Source organism: Ictidomys tridecemlineatus, chromosome X (genome assembly GCF_052094955.1).
Source record: "Ictidomys tridecemlineatus isolate mIctTri1 chromosome X, mIctTri1.hap1, whole genome shotgun sequence".
In the NCBI taxonomy this organism is placed as follows: Eukaryota; Metazoa; Chordata; class Mammalia; order Rodentia; family Sciuridae; genus Ictidomys; species Ictidomys tridecemlineatus.
Window position 1 is genome coordinate 80922210 of NC_135493.1, and position 9520 is coordinate 80931729.

The 9520-nt window shown below is 37.7% G+C and overlaps 1 pseudogene; it reads right to left on the bottom strand.

The window, feature by feature from the left end:
* Positions 1-7881: 7881 nt before the first annotated feature.
* Positions 7882-8480, bottom strand: LOC101973489 (transmembrane protein 126A pseudogene; annotated as a pseudogene).
* Between the last annotated feature and the right edge of the window lie 1040 nt (positions 8481-9520).

Below are 9520 nucleotides of genomic sequence, written 5' to 3' on the forward strand. Positions count from 1 at the left end.
CTGCAACCCCCTCCCAGTCCTTTTTAATTTTTAAAATTTTTGTAAGTTTTGAGACAGGGTCTCCCTAAATTGCCCAGGCTGGCCTTGATCTTGTGATCCTCCTGCCTGAGCCTCCTGTGTACCTGGGATTTACAGGCCTTCACCACAAGGCCTTGTTGGGGCTTCTCTTTTCTTTTTCTTTTTTGAGAGAGAGAGAGAGAATTTTTTTAATATCTTGGCAGACACAACATTTTTTTTTTGTTTGTATGAGGTGCAGAGAATCGAACCCAGGCCGCATGCATGCCAGGCAAGCATGCTACCACTTGAGCCACATCCCCAGCCCCGAGCTTCTCTTTTCTAAGTTCATTAAGAAGAATTGGGTTTGAAGAAGAATGGGGTTTCCATCAGATTAAAAAGAGATGTCCTTGGCTGGGGGTCCCCAGGACTGCAAACAAAGCAAAACAGACAAACAAAAATTAAAGCCACTATGAAAAAAAAAAAAAAAAGCCTAGGGATATAGCTCAGTGGTAGAGTGCTTTCCTTGCATTCTGGAGGCACTGGGTTTGATCCCCATCACTGCTAAGACAACACAAAGCAAAGAGATTTCCCTTAGATTGTAGGGTTGGGGAGAAGTCAGCTTGGACCTGGGCCTTGCTTCCCACAGCTTCCTGGTGAGACTCAAGAGAGTGATAGTTGCTTCATGAATCTGCGGGACAAGAATGCAAGGCCTGGAGTTGACAAATATTATAAGAGATCTCTGTGTTCAAGTTTGGCAGAGAAGTCACAGAAAGTCTGCCAATCTAAAGATGCCACGTAAACAATGGGTGCAAATGATCCCCCTTACCACCTTCTGAAGTTTGGGCATTACTTAAGATCCCAGAACAAGTTAGGAGAGCCCCAAGAGTATAACTGTAGCCCCAGCTAAAGAAAATGTATCTACTTCGCTATATGGAAGTTTCTGAAGTTTGAGGTCCAACTGAGAAAGGGGAGCATTAAACACCATTTAAAGATGTGGACAGCAAACATTGATGGAAATTACTTGATGTGAACTGCAGGTGAAAGTATAATCTTCTTAATAAATTCTAGTTTTATCCAGCATAGCTTCCTGAATGATCTAGGATTAAAATAATAACAAGGTTTAAAATGGAAGGGTTTTTTTTTCTTTTTCCCTGAATTGTACTCCTTCTGTTGATCCTCTAAGGAGCTCATCAAACATTTCTTCCTCCTGTATTTTTCCTTTCTATTAATACAAAATGAATTTAATTGCTTTCTTTAGATGTAAAAAATGCTCTTAATTTCCATAATTAAAAAGTTATAAGTATTCCTCTTTTTTGTGGGATCCAACCCAGGACTTCATAAATTCTAGGCAAGTGCTATACCACGAACTACAGTCCCAGCCCCACATATTTTTTAAGTTTAAAATAAGGTGGGGGGAGGGCTAGGGAATATTAGAGGTACTTTGGACTAAGAAGAGGGGAATGAAGGGAAGGGAGGGGTGTGGGGGTAGGAAGAAAGGTAAAATGAATAGACATTATTACCCCATGTGCATATATGAATACATGACCAGTGTGATTATACATCATGTACAACCAGAAGAATAAGAAATTTTACCTCATTTATGTATAATGTGTCAAAATGAATTCTACTATCATATATAACTAATTAGAACAAATTTTAAAAGTTAAAAAAATAAAAAATTTTAAAAGTTTAAATTTTAAAATCAAGTAATACACACAGAAAAATATTTCTAAGTTATAAAGCTTAATAATAAAATAAAAACCCATGATCCTACAGCTAAATTTTAAAACCAGAACATGACCATTAACTTATATTTGTTTGAAAGTATTGGCTACTACTTCCCATATAGCTATCCACTAATTTAAATTGTATGCTTATCATTTTTTAAGTTATATTGCCACTGGGCATGGTGGTACATGCCTGTAATCCCAGTAACTGGGAAAGCTGAAGCAGGAGGATGGCAAAATTGTGGCCAGCCTCAACAACTTAGTGAAACCCTAAGCAATTTAGCAAAAACCTGTCCCAAAATTTAAAAAAATAATAAGATAAAAAGGGCTGGGGATATAGCTCAGTGGTAAAGTACCCCTTGTGTTCAATCCACACTACCAAAAAAAGTTATATTGCCCCTGGGAATAGTGGTTCATAACTCTAATCCCAGGGCCGCTCTGTCACTGAGCTACAGCCCTAGTCCTTTTTATTTTGTATTTTGACACAGGGCCTAATTTGTTGAGGCCTGCCTCAAACTTGTGATCCTCTTGTCTTTGCCTCCCGAGTTGCTGGGAATATAGGTGTGTGCTGCCACACTTGACTCATCTATGTAGCCTTTTGCATCTTACTCTTAATATGTTCCCAAGATTCATCCATTTTGTTATATGGAACTTAGTCCATTCTTTTTAAAAGAATGTGCACATATAACAATTTATTTTTCTCTCAATGGATATTTAGATTGTTTGTAATTTTTTATATCACAAATACTATTATTATGAACATGTCTCATAGGGCACAAATGAAAGACATTTTCCAGAACTTATACCTAAGATTGGAGTAGTAGGTTAAGAATATGGGAATGACCACCTATATTACTTAAATAATGTCAAAATGCTTCTGAAATTTGTGCTAATTTACATTCCCACCAGCAGTATTTAAATAATGTGCTTTCTATCCTTTTGCACAAGCGAACTTTCAAGCCTTTGGCATTCTAATGAGTAAAAATGTAGTGCCTCATTTAGGTCTTATTTTTCATAGTTCTTATTACTAATGCAGATGATATCCTTTCATATGTTTATATGACATTTGTGTTTTCTACTCTGTGAAATGCCTGTTCTTATCCTTTGCCAGTTTTCTGTTCAGTCATTTTTTTCCCATTTTGATTTGTGAGAGTTCTTGATTTATATTCTGGATATCAATCTTTTTGTCAACATGTGTATTTAAAATATTATCTCCCAGATTAGAGCCTTATGATTTAACTTTAATTATAAGACTTTATTTTTTGATACCAGGGATGATTGAAACAAGGGGCACTTAACCACTGAGCTACATCACCAGCCCTTTGCCCTTTTTATTTTGAGACAGGGTCTCACTAAGTTGCCGAGGTTGGCCTCAAACTTGTGATACTCCTGCCTCAGCCTCCCAAGTCACTGGTAATTACATGTCTTTTTTTAAAAAAATATTTTAGTTATAAATGGACACAATATCTTTGTTTTTATTTATTTTTATGTGGTGCTAAGGATCGAACCCAGTGCCTCACATGTATGAGGCAAGTACTCTGCCACTGAGCCACAACCCCAGCCCTAATTACATATCTTTTAATGAATATTTAACAATAAGTAACAAACTACCTAAAGATTTAGTGGTTTAAGACAAAAAATTTCTTTTTAAATTTTTAAATCTGTTTTAATTAGTTATATATGACAGTAGAATCATTTATACACTTTGATATATCATACATAGATGGGTTATAATTTCTCATTTTTCTGAGTGTACATGTTGCAGAATCATATTGGTCATGTAGTCACATATATACATACAGTAATAATGTCTGTTTCATTCTATTATCTTATTCTACTATCTTTCCTATCCCCACATCATCCCCTCCCCTCCACTCCCATCACTTCCCTCTACCTAATCTTTTTTTTTTTTAACTTAAACAACATAAATTTATTTCTTAAAGTTCTGGAAGTAAGAAATCTGAGATCAGGGTGCCAATCACACATGTACCTAGGATAATGATGTCCATCTTTTCTACCCCCATTCCTTGTCCCTTCCCCTCACTACCCACTGCCCAGTTCAAAGTTTCTCCATTCTTCCCTTGCATTTCCTACTCCATTATGGATCAGCATCCACATATAAGAGAAAACATTTGGCCTTTGGTTTTTTGGGACTGGCTTATTTCACTTAGCCTGATAGTTTCCAACTTCATCCGTAACCTACACATGTCATAATTGTATTCTCTTTTAATGCTGAGTAATATTCCATCGTGACCCTCTACCTAATCTGTTCTTCCCTAGTGCCCCCTGCCTTATTGTGAATTAACATCCACATATTAGAGAATTTGGGGCAGGGCAGTGATGGAGATGGGCCTTACACAGGCCTCACACATGTTAGGAAATGCTCTACTGAACTATTTCCCAGCCCCAAGAAAACAAACTTTTATTTCGCAGTGTCTGTGGATCAGAATTCCAAATGTCTTTTAACTTCTGATTCAGAATCTGTCATGCAATTGCAATTAAAGTGTTGGTTGAGGTTGGGGTCTTATCTGAAGGCTTGAATGAGGGAAAAATCCACTTACAAACTTGCTTATGTGGCAGTTGATGACCTCGGTGTCTTGTCATGAATATCTATCCATAGATTTGCCTCATGGCACACAATCAACTTCTTCTGGGGTGAGCAATCCAGAGAAAGAAATGAGAGAGAGAGAGAGAGAGAGAGAGAGAGAGAGAGAGAGAGGATGTCTCAGGCCAGCCTCAGCGGTTTAGAGATACCCTCAGCAACTTAGTGAGATTCTGTCTCAAAATAGAAAAAGAAAAAAAAAAGGAGTGGGAGAGTAACTCAGTGTTCAAGTGCCCTTGAGTTCAACCCCAAGGCCCCCAAATAAAAATAAATAAATAAATAAATATTTAAAATTTGTCAGGACCTTCCAGCCAGTGACTAACAGTAACAGGTGTAATTGAACAAGTTGAGTTTTTTATTCATTGCAGCAAGGGGAGAATACCCACCATGAGGAATCAAGTAGTGTGTCAGTAAGATCCTGTCAGAAATAACCTTTTACTGGATTTCAGTTTGGTGATTTGCAGTGTCTAAGAAAATGGTTGTTTGATTTAGATTGAATACTAGCAGGAAGTGGGGGACAATTCTAAATTGAATTTTTTTTCAATAAATCTTGTCAATAGGAAGGAGGAATATCAAGAGGATAGATCTGTAATTGTTAAAGAAGTAGCAGTCATTTATTTTGGCCAAGAAAGGGGGTGTTTGGTATTTTGTGAGTGGCAAGATGCTTAGACAAAATTATGAAATGATTGCTTTGTCCCATTTTATTATGGTCTCAGAGTAAACTTGTTTGAAGTTGGCATTTTGTGAGATTTTTTTACATATAAATTGGAGAATATCATAGCCTAATTTTTGAGTGTTGAGCTAGCTTCTGAATACAAGGGTTTCGTTCCTTTGTTCCTTCCTTTCTTTCTTTCATTAAACCCAAGGTTACTTTTCCACTGAGATACATCCCCAGCCCTTTTAACTTTATTTTGACATAGGTCTTGCCAAATTATTGAGGCTGGCCTTGAACTTTCGTCTTCCTGCCTCAGCCTCCGAAATTACTGGGATTACAAGTGTGTGTCTCTCCTTCCAGATATTTTTTTATTTCTCTTTCAAAATTTTGTCTTTGTTTATAAGTTATTAATAAGCCAGAGGTTGGACTTTGTGATACAGCATAAGTCTCAAAATACACTTTTTTTTAACTTGTGTACAATCAATTGTCATATTTGCTGCCAAATTTCTAGTCACTAACCTCTTGATTTGAAAATTTAGTAAATCAGATGTGGTAGTGCATGCCTACAATTCCAGATACTTCAGAGTGGAAGATTGCAAGTTCTAGGCCAATCTGGGCAATTTGCTGAGACTCTGTTTCAAAAATAAATAGCTGAATATGGTGGTACACACCTGTAATACCAGCAGCTCAGGAGGCTGAGGCAGGAGGATGGCAAGTTCAAAGTCAGTCTCAGCTACTTAGTGAGGCTCTAAGCAATTTAGCAAGACCTTGTCTCAAAATAAAACACAAAAAAGGCTGGTGATGTGGCTCAGTGGTTAAGTGTCCCTGGATTCAATTCCTGCTACCAAAAATAAATAAATAAATAAATAAATAAATAAATAAATAAATAAATAATCTGAAGTAAAATGGGCAATAACATCTTTCTAAAGATAGTTGCTGTAATCCCAGCAACTCATGAGCCTATGGCAGGAGGATCACAAATTTGAGGTCAGCCTCAGCAAATTTGCAAGTCCCTCCCCTTTTTCATTTTTTTTTAATTTTTAGTTGTTGATGGACATTTATTTTATTTCTTTATATGTGGTGCTGAGAATCAAACCCAGTGCCTCCACACATGCTAGGTAAGTGCTCTACCACTGAGCCACAATCCCAACTCCCCCTCCTTTTTCATTTTGAGACAGATTCTCACTAAGTTGCTTTAGGGCCTCACTAAGTTGCAGTCTTATTCAGCTGGGTTAATGACAACTCCATCCTTCCAGTTGTTCATATTAAAAGCTTGTCATCTTTGATATCTCACTTTCCTTTGCACTCTATGTCACATCTATCAAATCTTTCCAGATCCATTTTCAAAATATATCCTAAATCTTTCCACTTCTCACTATCTACATTAAGAAATATTGGGAAGGGGCCTGGGGATGTTATTCAGTGGTAGAATGCTTGCCTAGCGCTGAATTCAACTCCCAGCAACACCAAAAAATAAAAAGGAATCTTGGTTGGGGCATCATTGATTTTCTTTTCTTTTTTTGTTTATTTATGTTTATTTTTTCTATTTTCTTTCTTTTTTTAAATTTTCTTTTTTTTAGAGAGAGTGAGAGAGGAGATAGAGAGAGAGAGAGAATTTTTTTTAATATTTATTTTTTAGTTCTTGGCGGACACAACATCTTTGTTGGTATGTGGTGCTGAGGATCGAACCTGGGCCGCACGCATGCCAGGCAAGCGCGCTACCGCTTGAGCCACATCCCCAGCCCATGTTTTTTCTATTTTCTGTCTGCTTTTTCCCCATTTTTTCCCCTTCTTTCTTTTTGGATCATTGATTTAAAAAAAAAAAAAAAAGGAAGAAGGGAGGGGGAATTTGTACTTTGCCTAATCAGAGAGCAGCATGCTTCTTGTACCTTCGGCAAATAAGCCCAGGAGTAGGGAGTGAAAAGCATTATAGTGCTTTTTGCCATTAATCATAATTGAAGTCCACAATGTAATAGGTTCACTATTAGCCTTTTCATCTATTTAATCAAAGGAAGATTTAAAAACTTCCCAGGAGCATACACACCCTTTGCCCTCTAAGGAGCTGGAGAGCTTATATCTTTGTATATTTGCACACATTGTTCTCTCACCTACAATGCTCTCTTGATGGTCTAGCCAACTCTTATCTCCTCCTCAAGGCTTAGTCCAAACCTATTTTTCCTCTAATAACTATTTATTAAATGGTATCTATAGACCAGGCTGTGCTCTGAGGCATTAGGGAGATAAATAACAATGAGATTCTGTCCATTCTCAAGTAGCTTAACAGGTTGGTAGCTGAGAAAGGAAGATAAAAGAACAGATATGACAAGGACTTACAGGTGCTAAGATAGTGGTCTCAGTGGCTATCAATACAGGCATGTCTAGTTCTACCTGAGGGCATCAACCAAGCCTTGAAAAGATAAATAGGTGTTCACCAGCTGCAGAGGGAAGCAAAAGAAAAGATCTAAATAAGTGAAACAACCTGGTAAGTGTGGAAGAATGTTGGACCACTGAAAATGAATGGGACATTAGGATGGAAGGTTGAGAAATGAGGCAGATGTAATCTGTAGTGGGCTAAATCATAAAGAAAAGGGAATACTAGGTTAAAGAATTTCAGTTGTTTTTCCTTTTCTCCCTCTCCCTCCATTCCCCCTCCTCTCTCCTCCCCTCCTTCCCTCTCCCCGCCCTTTCATTTCTGGGGATGGAATCCAGAGTCTGCAAAGCTAAATAATGGCTCTACCACTGGGCTACACCCCCAACTCAGACCAGCTGAGAACTTTTTTATCCTGGTTGGTGAAGGAGAAGTATTCAAAAGTTTTTTTTGATTACAAGTCTATGTTTATTTTTAACATTAGAGAGATAGGTTATCTTAACAATTTATTTTGTATACACATTTGCTCAAAATCAGTGAATTTCTAGGCCAGGTTCAGGGAACTGAAGGGCCTTTATAAGTACTTTATATTTTCTAGACCCAAGGTATGCTGCAAACATAGTCTGAAGTAAAATGGGAAATAACATCTTTCTGAAGATAGGCTTAGAAACTTTATCCAGTAAGTTGATGTGTTTCCTTTCTCTGGTAACAGGGCTGACTGATAGCTGGCTGCTAGGCCACCATTTACAGGTATAGCCAGGAAAACAGGGTACAGACCTCCTAAAACAAAACCAACAAGTCCACCCCGTGCCACGGTACAGGTTTCACAATTCAACTCACCTGTACTCAAAGGTAAACTTACAAAACCTTTGAAAGATGCAGTCACTGCCAAAAATGGGAGCACTGCCATTGGTAAGCCAGCAGCTATTTTGGCCTGTGTTACATGCAAGACACACCGAAAAAGACTGCTTGCTATTTTATTAGGCCACAGAGAGCAGCATTAAATCCAATATACATGGATCCATGTTCAAGAAGGTTCCTTTCTGCTCCTAGTAGTAGTTCAATTTTTCTGGCTATGATATCAAAAACTGAGTTTTCCTTTATAGTATCATGTGGTTTATGGTTTTCCATCTTGACCCTGCTGCTCTCCTCCCAATAGCTGGTACCTCCCCAGTTTTTCTAAGACACAACCTTTACTCCGTTCCTTCCGGTGCAGCCATCTTCGGCATACCTCAAAAGTTTTATCAGAGAACTGATCTGGTCAAACTGGATGGTACAAAGATTTAATTGTGCCAGTGGTTTTCTGGAGCTAGCTCCAATCAGCTCTTAAGAAAGATGATTGTTAAAAGGTTAGGAATTTTGCAAGCTAATTGACATCTTGTTAGCTTGAAATTAATTACGATGGGGATATTTACATTGGATAAATCAGCAAATGCTGCAAATCAGAGCTTTTTTTTCTAGAGAGCCATTGTTAAACTTTACTAGGATACAGGTGGACTAGAATAAGAAAATTGAAGTGAGAGAAGCACAATAATCAAAAAGTGTCGAGACCAGAGTCTGAGGGTTAAAACAAAGAAAGGAAGGAAGAAAGAAAGAAGTCAAATTGGGGAATTAAAACAAACACAAAAAGGCAAAAAAATTTAAAAAGTCCTCTAGTTCTGCTCAAACATAAACTTATACCAACCGTGAATGAAAAAGATTTATACACCATGACCCAGTGGAACTTTTTCTAGGCATGCAAAGTTGGTTCAAAATAAGATAATAAATCATCCGGGCATGGTGACTCACACCTGTAATCCCAGTGGCTCAGGAGGCTGAGGTAGGAGGATTGTGACTTCAAAGCCAGCCTCAGCAAAAGTGAGGTGCTAAGGAACTCAGTGAGACCCTGTGTCTAAATAAAACATAAAAAAGGGCTGGGGATGAGGTCCAGTGATTAAGTGCCCCTGGGTTCAATCCCCAGTACCCCAAAATAAATAAATAAAGTAAATTGATATAACTCACCAAGTCAACAAGGTAAAGAAAAAATAATATGAACATATCAATTATCACAGGAAAAAGCAATAGACAAAATGCAACATCCATTTATTAAAAAACTCACAAAAGCCAGAAATAGAGCAGAATTGCTTCAACTTGATAAAGAGAAACTACCCGCCCCCTGCCATTTTATTGAT